The sequence below is a fragment of the Pteropus alecto genome, unplaced genomic scaffold, assembly GCF_000325575.1.
Source record: "Pteropus alecto unplaced genomic scaffold, ASM32557v1 scaffold22, whole genome shotgun sequence".
Taxonomy (NCBI): domain Eukaryota; kingdom Metazoa; phylum Chordata; class Mammalia; order Chiroptera; family Pteropodidae; genus Pteropus; species Pteropus alecto.
This window is the reverse complement of record NW_006434839.1, coordinates 1,739,859-1,757,561: the sequence shown is the minus strand read 5'-3', so window position 1 is coordinate 1,757,561 and position 17,703 is coordinate 1,739,859. Positions and strand designations below refer to the sequence as shown.

At 34.0% G+C, this 17,703-nt stretch overlaps 1 protein-coding gene and 1 non-coding gene across 5 annotated transcripts in view; one reads left to right on the top strand and one right to left on the bottom strand.

Moving 5' to 3' along the window:
* The window catches only part of BRAF (B-Raf proto-oncogene, serine/threonine kinase), a 122,596-nt gene that overhangs the window by 90,375 nt on the left and 14,518 nt on the right, over nucleotides 1-17,703 (bottom strand). The gene's annotated exons all lie outside the window — the stretch shown is intronic.
* Nucleotides 5,850-5,968, top strand: LOC112478848. The gene has a single exon (XR_003045976.1). It is a non-coding gene; the product is annotated as a 5S ribosomal RNA (ribosomal RNA).

Here is a 17,703-nt window from a genome sequence, read left to right as displayed (position 1 = left end):
GCACATTCTCTACGTCTTCGTGCGTTTTCTCCTGGTAGTCTGATTCCTTCCCACATCCCAAAGATGTGCATGCCAAGTTAAATGGCATGTCTAAAATATCCCAATCTGAGTGACTGTGGGTATGTATATGAGTGCACCCTGCGATGGAAGGGCGTCCTGTCCAGGGTTGGTTCCCATCTTGTGCCCTGAGCTTCAAGGACAGGCTCCGGCCACCCTTGACCTTAAACTGAAATAAGCAGGCTGGAAAATAATTATCTTACTTGTAATTTATGAATCATTCTTAAATATATGTATAGCTCTCATTTATTTCAATGTTTAATATTAGAAATGGGGGCAGTTTTCTTGTATCAATGGATTTCTGGATAAATTAGCCTCCCATGGCAGTCATTTGTGCTTTTTGGCCACATCCAGTTTTCCTATTCTGATCACACAGAAGGCTATGTGACTGGTTCTCTTCAATGTTATGAACAGATATGACCTGTGTCACCTGATGTCCTATGTCTAATTGCCAAATTAGAATTTGGGGTCTTTATTTAGAAGTTTAGTGATGTTTCTGTGACCAGAAATATGAATAGAAACTTAACTCGTTTATATCAGTTAGCTTATGGTAAAACTGGTTTCATTATATGTGGTTTCACTTAAAATCAGTTTCCAAGAATCTATCAAGAAGTTAAGTGAGGACTTACCAAACTGCATCCCACTAGCCTGGGCGACTGGGTCACATGGACACATAAATGACTGGATTCTTTCTCAGGAATTTTCCTGAAATGTAGCTTTCTTGAGTATATGTGTGTGATTACATATTACTTAACTATATACATGCTACTATAGTCATATAAGTAGAAGAAAATGATTCTGGAGCCATACTCTCCACCATGGGGGAAAGCTTATCTCCAACAGAAAAAAGGGAACAATATTTAGAAACAAGCAAAGAAAGGTGGAAAACAGAATACCACTGGTGTCTGATAGTCTAAGATCCTGCCTTGACTAATTACTGTAACTCTACCTTCAGTTCTGTGAGTTATTCCAGTATATTTTCCATAAATTCCTCTTTTTTGCTTAACCTAGATTGAGTTGTTTCTGTATTGACCAATACTATTTTTGCCAAAGAAGAACTTGGTTTCTATGTCTATGGCACAGAACACCAGAAGGACATGTTTCTTGTAGATCACATAAAGACTAGGAAGGTATCTGGCTACAAACTTGCCCGTCTAATTAAAGCTTCATAAAGAATTCTGAAATTGGTTGGAAAGCCCATATAAAAGACTCAAGCTGAGTAACACTGAAAAATTAACACATCAAAGAAATATCCATATGCTAAAGGTATCCAATTTTACTACTCTGATCATGCAGAAGGCTAACGTGCCTAGTTCTATTCAATGTGTTACGAATAAAAATGACCCAGGCTGTTTAAGAAATATAACTTTTGGATCAGCAACAATCTTTGCAATTCAAGTAACCATAATCAAGTTATCAAGTATTAAAAAAAGGGAGTAAAAACTTTTAACACAATGAGGTAACTTTTACAAAAATTTGGTATAGTCAATAGATCTCATTTAAATAGATTCAACAAAAAGAGAAAAAAGAAGGGGAAAGGAAACAGAACAGTAATCATCATTGTGTGTAAATCTCCACATCTGTGCATGGAAAGGCCGTGATGAACATCTGAGTAGAGATTAAAAGACAGATAATCAAAGGCTTTTTCATGTCATGAGAGTGTAGGAGAAAATACCAGATGCAGAATATTTGGATAATATTCACTAACAGAGATTACACGTCTGCCACAAAGAAAGTTATGATATTGATGGAGAATTTAAAGCTATTTTGACATCTGCTAAAAGTCTTATTTTGCTTATAATGAACTTTTAAGTGACTTTCTTCAATTAAAAAAATGAAGTTAATAGTGCTTTCTTCTATATATCTAAGGAATATATTGCGATAAACAAAAATATACCCTTTTCTCTGAGCTATAAGAGGATGTACATGCTTATTTCACATTAACTTTTAAGAAAATTTAAAATAAACAGATTTCAAAGATAATATTCAAAATTACGTTAAAATTATGTTACAACTTGAAAAAAAGCACTTCTGTACTTTCTCATTAATGTCTTTAGTCTATTTATGAGAGTTCTTAATCAACAGTAAAAGGCCCTACCTGAAAAATATACATAGCTCCCAGGTTCCAGGTAATCTTAGTATCAGACATCCTTACAGGTAGCTCTCCTCACTTCCAAATCTCTACTGAGATCAACCTTCTCACTAAAGTCACTGGAGAAAAAACTTTAGTCTATCTTCCAAATAGGCTCCTGTCAGTTTTTGCGATCCGGAACACAGTTAAAGCAAAAACAAGAAAGAACTACAAAGAGTATTTCTATGCCTCACTGTGAACCTATATGACTGTCATTCTCTAGTCGGATTCTAATATAATATTCAAAATGTCCAGGGAACATTTCAAAATTACTCAGCATACAAAGAACCAGGAAAACCCCCAACTCTCACTGAAAAGCCCCAAGACACCAACCCCCAAATAACCCAGATGTTGAAGTTATCTGACTAAAACTTTAAACAGCTATAATAAAAATGCTTCAAAAGCAATCAAAAATGCTCTTGAAGCCAATGGAAAACTAGAGGGTCTCAGCAAAGCAAGAGAAGACAAGAAAACCAATAGGAACTTTAGAACTAAAAATTACAATAATAGAATTTTTAAAACTCAATGGATTGGCTCAACAGCAAAATGAAGAGTTGTCAGTGAACACGTAGATTGATCAGTTGAAATTATCCAATCTTAACAGCAGAAAGAAAAAAGACTGAAATTAAAAAACAGAATCTTGGGGTTCTATAGGACAACAACAATAAGGTCTAACATTTCTGTGACTGAACTTCCAAAAGAGGAGAGTAAAGCAATAAAAAATCTTTGAAGAAATAATGATTGAAATCACCCCAAATTTGACAAAACACAAAACTAAGATTCAGAAAGGTCAGTGAATCCCAAAATAGATAGATACACAGACATATACACCATTAACTGTTGAAAACTAAAAATAAAGACATTATCTTAAAAGCAGGCAGAGAAAAATGACCCATAAACTGTAGGAGAACAACAGTCCAGACAACTACAGATTTCTCATCCAAAAGCATGACGGCCAGAAGGAAAGTAGCACATTTTAAAGGGCTGGGGGAAAAAAAGAACTGTTAACCTAAAATTCTATATCCAGTGAAAATATTTTTCAGCAATGAAGTAAAACAAAGATATGTTCAGGTAAAAGAAAACAAAGAGAATTTCCTACCAACAGACCTGCTCTAAAAAGAATTGCTAAAAGAAATTCTTCACACAGAAGAGAAATGATACCAGAAGGAAACTTAGAAAAGCAAGAATGAAGAATAATAGAAGTGGTGACTATCTGGGTAAGTATTCTTCTCCTCTTACATTCTTTTAATATGTTTAATAGTTGAAAGGAAAATTTATAATATTTCCTAATGAGGCTTTCAATGAAGGAAAATGTAATATGCAAGACAATAGTAACAGAAAGAGGGGGAGGATAAAGAGACCTATATAGCAGAGTAACATTTCCATAACCCACTTAAGAGGATAAAGAATTTATTCTAGTCTATGGCCATGCTACCCTGAACAAGCCCAATCCCATCTGATCTCGGAAGCTAAGCAGAGTCGGGCTAAGCAGGGATGGAAGACCACCTAGGAAGAGCAGGTGCTATAGGCATAAAAAATAGAAAAATAAGGGATTGTAAACTGACAAGGTCCTTGCAATCTGTGAGGTCAACCAAAGGTTGCCTCCCCAAAACAAAAAATATTTTTATTAAAAAAAAAAAATTTATTCTAAGCAGTGAAAACTTTAGTATGTATATTATAATCTCCAGAACAATCACTAAAGAAACTATACAAAGAGACACGATTAAAGAAAAAAAACTACACTATGTGAATTTAAAATGAAATACTAAAAAGACATACAAATAACCCAAAAGAAGGCAGGAAAGGATAGAGTAATGAAAAACAACGGAAACTAACAAAACAAATTGCTAAACTGGTAAACCTAAATCCAAACGTATCAATAATTACATTAAATGTAAATGGTCTATAGATACAAATTAAAAGACAAAGATTGTCAGAAGGGATGAACAAATATCCAACGATACAGTGTCTATGAATAACTCACTTTAACTATAATGACAGGTAAAAACAAAGAGACATTGCACAATGATGAAAGTGTTAATTCACCAAGAAGACATAAGTGTCCTAATGTGTATGCAAAGCTTCCAAGAACATAAATGGAAGCCTCACAGAACATGAAAGGAGAAACAAATTCACAGTTATACTTGATGATTTCAACACTCCTCTTTCAGTAACTGAACTAGTAGACATAAAATCAGTAAATATATAGAAGAAACGAACATCTTCAACCCGCTAGATCTAGTTATAGTTACATAATACTCTACTCAACAATAGAATACACATTCTGGTTAAAGGCACATGGAGCATTCGCCAAGACAGATCATATTCTGAATCACAAAGCAAACCCTCACAAGTGTAAAAGAATACAATGCTCTCTGACCATAATAGAATTAAACTAGAAACACAAATAGAAAAATCTCCAAACATTTGGATATTAAACAATACACTTCTTGATAATCCTTGGATCAAAGAGGAAGATCAAAACCACATACTAACATCCCTTGTAAACACAGATGTAAAAAAACATTAACAATATACTAGCAAATGTAATCCAGCAATTATAAAAAGGAATGAAAATTTTAAAAAAGAAAATAATAATAATTTAAGAAAACAAAACAAAGAAAACTTTAAAACTTTAAAACAGAAAATAAGTTGCTAAACTGGTAAACCTAAATCCAAACATACTGAATCTGTAGGATGCAACTAAAGTAGTAGAGTGGGCTATAGACCATTAAAGAAAAATGATCTCAAATTCACCTTAAGAAACTAGAGAAAGAGCAAAATAAGCCTAAAGAAAGTAGGAGAGATTACAAACAGCAGAAATCAAAAAACTTAAAACAGTTGAAAAAAGAAAAAAAATTAATGGAACCAAAGCTAGTTCTTTGAAAACACCAATAAAATTTATAAATATGAAAGAAGACACAAATTACCAACATTAGTAATGAAAAAAGCCCCAAAGATATTAAGAGGATACTATGAAAAACTATAAATTCAAAATCTTAGAAGAAATGAACCAATTTCTCAAAAACTGCATACAAAATATCTTCCCACAAGGTGGAAGAGATAATCTGCATGTTCCTACAACTATTAAGAAATTAAACTTGTATTTTAAAAACTTTTCTAAAAAGAAATCTCTAGACTCAACGGTTTCAGTGGCAAAATCCACAAAATGTTTAAAAAAGAAATAAGACCAATTCTACACAATGTCTTCCAAAAAACAGGAGAGTACACTTTCCAAGTCACTTTCTAAGGGCAACATTACCCTTATGCCAACATGAAACCATACTCCCCCCTCCAATAGAAACTACACACCAATATCCCTAATGAATATAGATGCGAAGTCTAAGAAGAAATCACAAGGGAAACTAGAAAATACTTTCAAAAAAATAAAAATGAAAACACAACATAACAAAACTTATGGGATACAGCAATAGCAGCGCTCAGAAGGAAATGTATTCTGTAAATGCCCACCCCTACCTCACAACACATACAAAAATTAACTCAAAATGATCTAACTGTAGTAGCTAAAACTATAAAACTCAGAAGAAACAAAAGAGTAGATCTTAATGATCTTGGACTTGGAAATGTGTTACAACGGTAAAAGCACGAACAACAAAATAAAAAAGTAAATTGGATTTCATCAAAATTAAAAACATTTGCAGTCTATGGCCATGCCACTCTGAACAAGCCTGATCCCATCTGATCTCGGAAGCTAAGCAGGGTTGGGCCTGGTTAGTACTTGGATGGGAGACCACCTAGGAAGACCAGGTGCTGTAGGCGTAAAAAATAAGGGATTGTAAATTGACAAGGTCCTTGCAATCTGTGAGGTCAACCAAAGGTTGCCTCGCTTAAAGAAAAAAAAAATTAAAAGAAAAATTTGTGCCAAAAAATTATCTATGTCTTTTGCTAATTATGCTAATAAAAAGAAAGTAAAAGGACAACCTAAAGAATGAAAGAAAATATTTGCAAATCATATATCTAATAAGGGTCTAGTGTCTAGGAAAAATAAAAAGTCTTACAACTCAAAAACAAACACTACCCAATTAAAAAATGGGAAAAGGACCTGAATAGGCACTTCTCCAAACCTATACAAAAAAAGGCCGACAAGCACATAAAAAGGTGTTAAAAATCATTAGTCATTAAGGAAATGCAAATCAAAACCACAATGAAATATCACTGCACACCTCCTAGGATGGCTATTATTTTTTTAAAAAAACCCACAGAAAATAATAGGTGTTGGTGAGAATATAAATAAATTGGAACCTTCACGCATTGCTGGTAGGAATGTAAAATGGTGCTGCTGCTGTAGAGATGGGTGGATCCTCAAACAAAATAAAACAAAACAAAAAAAGCAAACCCAAAAAACAAATCACTACACACTGATGTTCATAGTAGCATTATTCACAGTAGCCAGGACATGGAAGCAATATAGATGATTGGCTAAAGAAGCTATGGTACATATATACAATGGAATATTATTTCTCAGCCATAAGAAGAGATGAAATACTGCCATTTGCAACATGGATGGACTTTGAAATAATCATACTAAGCAAAATAAGCTAGACAGAAAAGGTTGAAAATCACACGATATCACATATGTGGGATATAAACCTAAAAGCAACAAATGAACGGGACAAACAGAGACTCATGGACATGGACAATGGACTAGTGGTTACCAGAGTTGGGGGGGGAATAAAATGTTAAAAAAAATTATGTACATATAGTATGAAAAAAAAAAAACACACAGAATTATCATATGACCCACCAATTCCACTCCTAGATATACACCAAAACAGAAATGAAAACAGGTACTCAAATACTTATATGCCAATATTTATAGCAGCAGTATTCACAACAGCCACAAGTTACAAATAATCCCCAAATGTCCATCAGTGGATGAACAAATAAACAAATTGTGATATATACATACAATGGAATATTATTCACCCATGTAAAGGAATGTATAATGTGGATAAACCTGGAAAAGATGATGCTATTTGAAAGAAACCAGACACAAAAGGTCATATGTTGTATGAAACATTTACAACAGGTATGCATATCCATAGTAATGGAAAACATATTGGTGGTTGTCAGGGGCTGGGGGGAGGGAGAGAAGAATGGAGAGAAACTGCTTAATGGGTACAAGGTTTTACTTTAAATGATGGATATGCCTGTGTTTACTATCATACATGCATACATATATACAGAACTAGACAGAAGTGATGGCTGTACAACACTGTGAATATACCAAATGCCACTGAATTGTTCACTTCAAAATGGCTTTTTTGTTATGTGAATTTCATGTCAATTTACCGAAAAAGGAATGAGGGACTGATACACTCTATGACATGAATGAATTGAAAAAATTATGTTAAACGAATGAAGACAGACATTAAAGGCCATATATTGTATGATTCCTTTTATATGACATGTCTAGAATAGGCATATCTATAGATACATAAAGACTAGTGGTTGCCAGGGGAATGGGGAGGAGAGAAAATGGGAAATGACTGCCAATGGAAACAAGTTTTCTTTTTTGAATAATAAAAATGTTCCAGATATACTAATATCTACTGAACTGTATACTTTGGAAAGATAAATTTTGTAAGATGTGAATTATATGTTAATTAAAATAATCTTAAATCGGGGTGGGGGGATTTGAAAGCTAAAGATCAGTATTTATAAAACTGATTATTTATTATACCATAAAAGAAATCTCAGAAATGCCAAAATGTAGATATTCATAGCCCACCTTCCCTAACCATAACAAACTATAAAGAACAAAAGCATAGCTAAAAAGTAATAAAACCCCCCAAACCTATGAATCTAGCCACTAAGAATCTTTTTTTAAACTTATCTTTCAAGTAACTCCTGAATTAAAGAAATATCCACAACTGATAGTACGATATTCAGAAATGATAAGAAAACACTACATATCAATACATGAGATGGAGTCAAAGCAATAAATTTAAAAGAGAAAAACCAATAGCCTCAAATGCACTTATTAGGAAAAAAATAGGTCTGAAAACAAATTGTTTGATGCAAGCCAGAACAACAGCTGCAACAAAAACCCTAAGTAAAAAGAAAATAAATTTTAATAGCAGAAATTAATGAAGGAATAACAACAAAAAAAGTACATTAAGTTAAACTAAGGATTGATTCTTTGAAGAAATAATATTGATCAATCTCCTGAAAGTTTCAACATGGAAAAAAAATATATCAGGAATCAGAAAGGTAAAATAAATACAGATAAAGATTCAACTTAAAGATGGAAGACAGTATTATAAACAACATTAATAAATTGTAAATCTATTTGAAATAGACATACAGTATTTATATAAAAATTTAAGTTGCCAAAACCAACTCAAGAAAAGCTGGAAAACTGAACGAGGGCAATAAGCACATAAAGACACTGTAAGATAGTTAAAGAATCTGAAAGAAATACTCGGGCCTAAGGTTTTATACCTCCTCCCTTGGAGTGATGGAAGGTAACAGGTGCCATTTTAACTTCCTCCAAGGTTTGCAGGTGCCAAGTAACTGTAGTTCCCAGTAACTTCAGTAAACAACTAGCACATACACTCAGGTAGTTTTGTGCCCAAACTCAGACTTAAATCCCCACTTTTGGACCAAGGGAATCAATAAAACATTAACTATACTCATATACAGGCATACCTTGGAGATATTGTGGGTTAGGTTCCAGACTACTGCAATAAAATGAGTATTGCAATAAAATGAGTTGTAAAACTTTTACTAGTAGAGAGGGTCTTGCCTTCAATTTGTAAAACACAACACCTATGAAGCACATGCAACAAAGCAAAGTACAATAGAACTAGGTATGCCTGTGTTTACTATCATACATACATACATATAAACAGTAACAGACAACAGAACTACAATAGATGAACAACCAAATTGAGATGGCGCAACATTCATGGGTATGTCAGACTGAAAAATGTCCAATAATTTTCTCTCAATACCTCATAGAAGAGGACAAGTGTCAATTTCTTTAACAATTCAAAATATTAAAAGGAAAAGTAAAATTTTTGCTTTTTCTATTATCGTCAGAATTAGGTTAAATTTAAAAATTTCCCTAGATCAAAAATATTATGAGCAGTTTTTTTCCAATACTAAAGAAAATACAGCAAATGCAATTTATATACTCGATACAGCCAAAGTTTATACAACTTAAAAGGTTAAGGGCAAAAGAATCAAACAGTTCAAATGGCCAGATTCACTTTTTTACTTATCTCTGATTATTTCCCACCCCAACTCTCAACTAAATATAGATGAAGAGAAATAAAATGGAAGACAGTATCATTAAAATGACAGCTCTTAAACTAACTTAAACTCTATCACACACTTAAAAATTACTTTAATCAACCAAAGTCCATGAATAGGTGGCTTACAATATGTATAGATAAATTCAGAAGTGATACAGAAACTACTGACAGTGGTTACATGTGGGAAATAAGACTAAACCTCAAGATGGACTACATATGCTGTTGTATTTTTTAAAGTTCCTGGCAGTTTTCAAAAAACGAGTTACAAAAATTTTAAATTGTATATACAGTTAAAGCCATAATAGATTAGTGTAGCCACTCTATAACAGTTTTTTCCCCCCATTTTAAGACCAAGTTTTAATCAGGTAAAAAAATTATATAATTAAAGCTAAGTTTACATGGTTAAAGCTAAATTCAAACAATAAGATTAAAGATAAAATATGTTTACTGAAATTTGCTTATTTAAATAAGATTACAAAAATTAAAAAATAATTAAGATTATAAAGGAGGTTTCTACAGTAATAGCCACATATTGGAGAAACTTGACTCTTACAAAACTTGTGGTTATTTTTAGTAAACCCAATTTATGTCATCCTACTTTAACATTTAAGCAGAATTTCCAACACTAATATACATAAACTCATGAGTATTTTATGATCATACACATATTTCAGAAATAAGCCAGCAAATTATGTTTTGTGTGCATGCGCGCACGCACACACACACACACACATACACACAGCTTAAAATGAAGATGTCTTGACATTTCTAAAGATACACCCAACATTCTACAGCTAACATTCTTAACTTGAAAGTTTTTTATTTTGCAAGCAAAATATTGATGCCAAACCCTTTTATCCTCAGACTTACACACACATACCCCTTGTTTCACCAAAGTCAAACAACGACGTAAAAAAAATCAATACTTTTCGATCTTCCTGCAATCATACAGCCCTGAAGTAATCAATGTTAACACTGAATCATGTTCTTCCACATTTTTCTGTCTCTTTTTTCTTCACTTTTAAAAAACAAAAATAAGATTATATTACTTGATAAAGTGTTACTTGGCAACTATCATTGTTCTAGTAATATTGTAGTCAGTCTCCCATATCGAGATATTTATTTTTAATAAATGGCTATTATACCAAAGTTCTCTCAACCAGACATTAAGAGACTCACATTCAGGCTGTTAGCACATTTTGCTGAACAAACCTGCAGTACATGATACAGCAGACCCTTGAACAACACAGGTTTGAACTGCATGAGTCCATTTACATGTAGATTTTTTCCAACACACATTATAAATGTATTTTCTCTTCCTCATGATTTTCTTCTCTCTAGCTTACTTTATTGTAAGAATACATACATAATACATGCAACATACAAAATATGTGTTAATCAATTGTTATTGTAAGGCTTCTAGTCAACAGTACGCTATTAGTAGGTTATATTCGGGGAAGTCAAAAGTTATATATGGATTTTCAACTGCATGGAGGGTTCAAGGGTCAACTGTAGTTATACATTTACTGGGATTCTTATTTCTGTAGGAAATAATCCCTAAAGAGCAATTGCTGGGTCAAAGGACACACACACACACACAGAAACATGCACACACACGAATACAGTTTTTAACATTTTTAATAAACATTAACATACTTTCCCCAAAAGCTGCAGACATTATCAATTCATCAGCAGCTGTATCTCAACCCCATTAGCAACTCAATCTTATCATGTCCATACACATGCTGATTTCCCTATATTCCAGATAGTGCTAAAAATAGTTTTGACCTCAAGGACCCTCTAAAAGGGTCTCAGGAACCCACAGGCACCCTTTACTATTCCTTCATATCACTTTTCAAAATTTGTAATTACATATTTGTGTGCACAGATTTTGTTCAAGGTCTATGTCATCTCTAGACTACAGGTTTCATAGTGACTGTGGCTGTGCCAATTTTTGTACATGAATATGTCCACACTGTCTACACACAGTGCCGAGCACACAGTCATCACATTAACATCTGTCGAATTAACATACTATAATGCAAAGAAACTATTTTGGTTAAAAGTGGGTAAGTGGACAATTTTTGTAGGCAAATTTGGAAGGCTTCATATTTTACCAGAATCTTAAAGAAAGAACACTTAGAATTTTGAAGTATGTAGGGGTACGAGTAGTCCAGCCATAGTAAACAAAAGTGGCATCAAGGTACAGATATTTTCATAATTATGAACAATACAATAGTTTAATGTGGCTACAGTGTAGGTAAATAAGACATTATGAGGAGATAAATGTAATACAGGTAGGCTGAAAAAGCCTCAAGGGAGCTTGGCTTTTCTTTCAGAAACAACAACCAAATTGAAATCATGGTTTCAATTCTTTACACCACCATTTACTAGATGGGCTTGGATAAGTTTAATCCAAATCTTATTCTGTTCATACTTCACAAGGTTATTGTAATAGTGTTAATGAGCTAATCAATCATTTCATGTTATTTATTTACTGGCATTACTTTAGTCTACACTATTATCCTTTCTCCCCGAACTACTACTTACAAAGCCATCCTAACTGGTTTCCCAACTTCTTCTGCCCTACTCCCATTCCTCGGTCATCCATTCTCCAGAGTAAAATCCCCAAAACACAAATCCGATCACATCACTCTCCTTGTTTAAACTCTCTGCAGCTTTCCAATGACTCAGAATAAAACCTAAACTTCTTAGCATGGAATACAAGATCCTAAATGCCTTGTCCCTGCCTACTTTCTGCCTCATCAGGCACTATTCTCTCCATCTCTTACTCAATAAATTCAACCACAACAGCCTTCCAGCAGCAAAGTCTTTCCTTCTCCCTGGAAAACTCGTTGCCCAGCACTTTTCCAAACTAGCCCAGCTTCTTCAGATAGAAGAGATCTTAAGATCTCACTTCCTCACAGAGGCCTCTCCTGATCACCCTCCTTCCAATCCACATTGGATATATTAAAGTGTATTTTGCACAGAATTGCAATTCAGAACTTGTGTATTTTTTTTGATAATTTGTTTAATGGATAACATCTCCTGATTGCAGAGACCACATCTAAGCCAACAAAAATAGTAATTTCTAAAATAAAAAAAAAATTTGTAGTTCTTATTGTTATAAATGGCTTTTGATCTGATTCACATGTATTTTAGGATGTTTATTCTGCCAACAATGTTTAGGTTGACTACCAAGCCAGAGAGGTACTAGAGTAGAGTCCCATTAAAAGCATGCTACAATTATAGACAAATAATGAGAGTATGAATTACTGCTGACAGATTTAATATCCTTATAACCTAAGGAGGAAGCTAAGTTCTGAATCAGTAAATGGCCATTGAAAAGAGGAAGTTTGAAAACTTTTTGTGTAATAATTCAGCTGAGTTCAGATGGCCAGAAAAGTAGGGTGCTGAGGGAAACTGTAATCCCAATTCCACAAAGTAAATCATCACAATTTTAATACTGAAGTGGGTACAAAAGAAGCCCCTCTATTCAATATAATAAAGGCCAGTGGTTGGTTAATTGAAAGGTCAGTTAAAACAGGGAATCATAAGCAATGATAAAAACTTAAACATTTAATTTTAACTTAAAACTGTAAAATGAACATTCATTCTCCAGTCTTTGACACAGGGTCATGATTTTCCTTTAACTATGACTCACACCTAATTTGATAGCAAATATTTTTTAATAGGCATCATCAGTTAACCTGATGAGTTGGTCAAGTGAAAGTAAGAAAAATTATTTTCTCCTTTTAGTACTATGGTTGCAATGACAAAAATTGAACAATAGGTTACAATGCGATAGCCAAACTCATTTACAAAATAGATCCCCATGCACCTATGAGGGCACGTAGGAGACTCTTTATTGGGGATGTAGGAAGATTACATAATTTAGTAAAGTATTCATCTAGAAAATTAAGAAAATTAAGATTTTTCATATTTATTATTTATAAAAGAACTCTCACCTAGGGTTCATATCAGAAAGATATGCCACATATAGACATGCAAGTACACTGAAAACTGGGCATTCCACACTGCAGAGCACTTGACAGTGGGGTTCTCATTCATCTTGCTCATTTATCTTATGACATATTACAGCTTACAAATATTGAGTTAAGTGAACGTATGGATTATGTTATCTAGTTTTAACTAAAGTAAACCTTACAAAATAGACAAGTGGCTTAAAAAGATTTCCTATAGACAATATGATGCTCAAACATCATATTGATGATAACACTACTGCTGATAAGAAAAAAAGTCAAAGCTGACACCTTACCTATCCTAGTGCAAGCTATTTGTCAGCCACGATAAAGGACTAAAACAGTGATCTAATCCAGTGATTCTCAACAAGAGGCAATTTTGCCCCCAGGAGATATTTGGCAGCCTCTGAAAACAGTTTCGATTGTCACAATTGAAGAGAGGGTACTACTGGCACCTAGTAGGTAGAGGCCAGGGATGCCACCAAACATCCTGCAATGCACAGGGCAGCCCCTCCCCATAACCAAAAATTATCCAGGCCAAAATGTCACAGTGCCCAGGTTGAGAAACACTGACCTAATCATAACTGACAAAACTGGCCAAAAATTTTTAAAAATTAACCTGATTATTCAAAATGTGGATTTGTATCCACTATTGTCAATGATGAACCTTGCCCTAAGGGTATTATGCCCTCAGATATTAGCTAAAGACAAAGCCATCACGACTCATTTCATTTTTAGCTTTTCATTCTGTACAGTAGTACTCACATAATTTATAAATAAAACAAACTCTTTTACTGACAGAGTATCAAATTTTTAAGTCTGGAAAATAGATTCAAACAATAAAGCTAACAAAGAGATATCAGTACATTGATATATAAGTACAGTTTATCCAAATTCTAATTTATAATCCTAACTAAAAGAAAAGAACCTTGTAATGTTTTATTATCTAAGACAAGAACAGCCCAGGGCATTAAATAGATTAAGATAATAATCCAGACTGAAAACCATCAGTAGAAAACCAGTGAAGGTGCCAAAAGGTACAAAGAGAACACCACCAGCTGTCAAACATGGTTAACCTCTCGAAAACAGCTGTACATTACATTGTACAATAGTACCTGGAGAGGCTCTGATAACATGGTGGTTAAGAGTGTGGTCTGTAGAGTCACGACGTCTGGGTTTGAAACCCAGATCTTCCACTTAAGCAGCATGCCAGCTGCATAACTTTTCTAAATCTACTTCTTCACTACGAAATGGGATATTATAATATGTAAGTCTTAGGACTCTTACGAGTGGAGATTTATGGTATAGCATAGTAGTTAAGAGCACAGGCTTTAAAGTCAGAATTCCAGCTCTGTCACGTATTAGCTCTGTAACCTTGGGCAAGTTACTTAACCCCCAAGTGTCAGTTTCTTCATCTATAAAACAGAACTAGCTTGACAGAGTCCTATTATTTGAATGATACAAACTTCATAGAGTTGATCTGAGAATTAGATGGAATCCTCAGTGCCTGGCACAAAGTATATAATAAACTGAAATATTCAATAAATGAAGTAAAACACTCAGTTCATTATTTTGATTTTATATAAAATTAAGTGGGACACATTATTTCTGTGAAACATTTCTGTGGATCAATAAATGACCTCTATATATTCTGAAATGACTGTGTTTTTAAACATAGTAATGACAGGCCTACCACTCCGCCAATGTTCAACCAAATTTACCGAATCCCCACTCTGTGTTTGGGCTTGTGCTGAGAGTGGAAGATACAATGGTGAGCAAGACTGCCAGTGTTCCTTGTCTTCAACAGAACTCACACAGGTTCTTAGTTCTCATTTTTTTCTAAGCTAAAAATCTCCATTCCTTTCATCGTTCCTCAATGATTCAGTAACTTCTCACTCTTATGTTTACTGAACATAGCATTTTGAAGAAAATGCTATTTATCAGTGTCTCATTAAATGATAGTTTTCAATCTTGACTGCAGATTAAAAGTGACCTGGGGAGCTTTTAAAAATCCAGAGGCCCAGGCCTCACCCTCAAAAATCAGAACCTCTGGGGAAAAGAACTCAGGCATCTCTATTTTTAAAAGTTTCTCAGGTGTTTACAATGTGCAGCCAGGGTCAAAATCAAAACAAAACACTACTCTAAAACCTGCTATGCATACCTGAACAACAAAAAAAAAGCCAATTTTAATTTTGTGCGATGAGAGCACAGTGGGATTATTATTTCCCACAACTGCATGAGATTATTAATGCAGTCTAAGAAAGCGGTAGGTTTCAAAGAGTCATACCACACTTGTTTTATACTAAATGTACAATTCAATCATTAATGTATCCATGTAACATGCATTTTAAAAAAGACTTATTAGATGCCATGTACCAAGCTTACAAAATGTCTCTGCCCTTAGAGATTTGAACTCACAGCAAGGTCAAGGTACCTAACCATAACTGTACTACAACCTGGTTAGTTCAAATAATCAACATGTGTATAAAATGTCATAAGAGCATCAAGTAGGTATGATCAAGGTGGGGAAAAGGGGAGAAAGAGACAAAAAGCAGTTAGAGAAAGCTTTTTGGAAAGATAATCAGAACTGAGTTTTAAAGGATGAGTATAAATTGAGGGTATAAAAATGGTATTTTGGGTGGGGCAACCCTTTGCTGTGCAGGACTTCAGGTGTATTGTGGTCTTTGATTTGTGGGTATTAAAAGTCAAATAATATTTCCCAGTCATTGAGACAATCAAAACACTTCCAAAAGCCTCCCAGTGAGGCAGGCTCTGCAGGGGGTGAGGGGTGGGGTAGGAAGAGGAGGAAATCATTCTAAGCCAAAGGGTCAGAAACAACAGAACGCACAAGAATTTGATTGGTATTAGAATAGCATTTCCTTAAATGTTTCATGGTATATTAACACATACTACACAGAAGCAATGTTCCATAGTCAAAGAAGTTGAGAAAATTCTAATTTAAACAAAAGTTTCTTTACTATAGTTCTTTTCAATCTTTAATATGCCAATGTCCAATTATGAAATCCCAAGAGGGGAATACAGTACAGGGTATCTCTTGCTAGCCAAATCAATTCAGATACGTTTTAGATGAATCACTTGATATGCAAAGTGCAGAAATCAAATTAAGATTCAAATAATATATTATCCTCTCATTATGTCTGAACTCTGAAAGTGAACAGGTTAGACAGTGAGAAACTTTTTATTATTTCCTCAAATTGTTAACTTTTTATGGAACCTTTCTAGAGAGAACACTTTGAATGTTTAGAATCCCATAACATATGCTATGTGAAATAATTACACTACAGCATTTAGCAGGCAGGCAAAAATTGCTGGGAGACATGGGTGGAGCGGTAGGAAAGAGCAAGATCAGAGGACCGTGACAGTGACCTGTGATGTGATGGAGTTCTTATCTGGTTTATACATTTGCTTTTAAAGAGCAGCACAGACCTCTCTATCTCCATCTTTTCCCCCACCCACCCTTAGAACAAAATATTACGGGATCGAATCACATAAAATAAAAGCAGTTACTCTGAGGAAGGGGAGAATTGATCATTTTTTGATTCATGGTAGGAAGCAGTTCCTAAGAATGACGACTGAACGTAAGATGTAAAAGGTTAAAAGAAAAAATATAATCTAAATGGGATATTTAAAACAATACTGGGGTCAAAAACCAAAACCTAAACAAATGCTGTATATAAGATCTATATCTAAAACTCATTTGGAAAGGTTGAAAGTTAAAGAATGTGCCCACGTGCCCGATCGCGTCTGATCTTGGAAGCTAAGCAGGGTCGGGCCTGGTTAGTACTTGGATGGGAGAGTGCCTAGGAATGCCAGGTGCTGTAGGTGTTTAAAAAAAAAAAAAAAAGAATGAGCCAAATAATGCCCATTCAACCAACTTTGAAAAAATATTTTCTCTGGTCTTGTATAAAAACCAATCAAGATCATACAAAATCTGGAAAACAAATCAGCTCTTTCTAACAACACTAATATAACCGATACCAAAACTGGGTGGACTAGCACAACCCAGTTATAGATATTAATCTCATTTATGAACACAAATGTAAAACCCCTAAATAAAAACCTGTTATTAGCAATCAAATTCAACAATGAATTAAAAGAATACATATTGTGATAAAATGTGTTCAGCAATATGAATTGTTCAAAACTAAGATGTATGCTTATATAATTACGTTAACAGATGAAAACGAGAAAACAAATCACAATGATCACCTTGATAGATGCGGAAAAAATC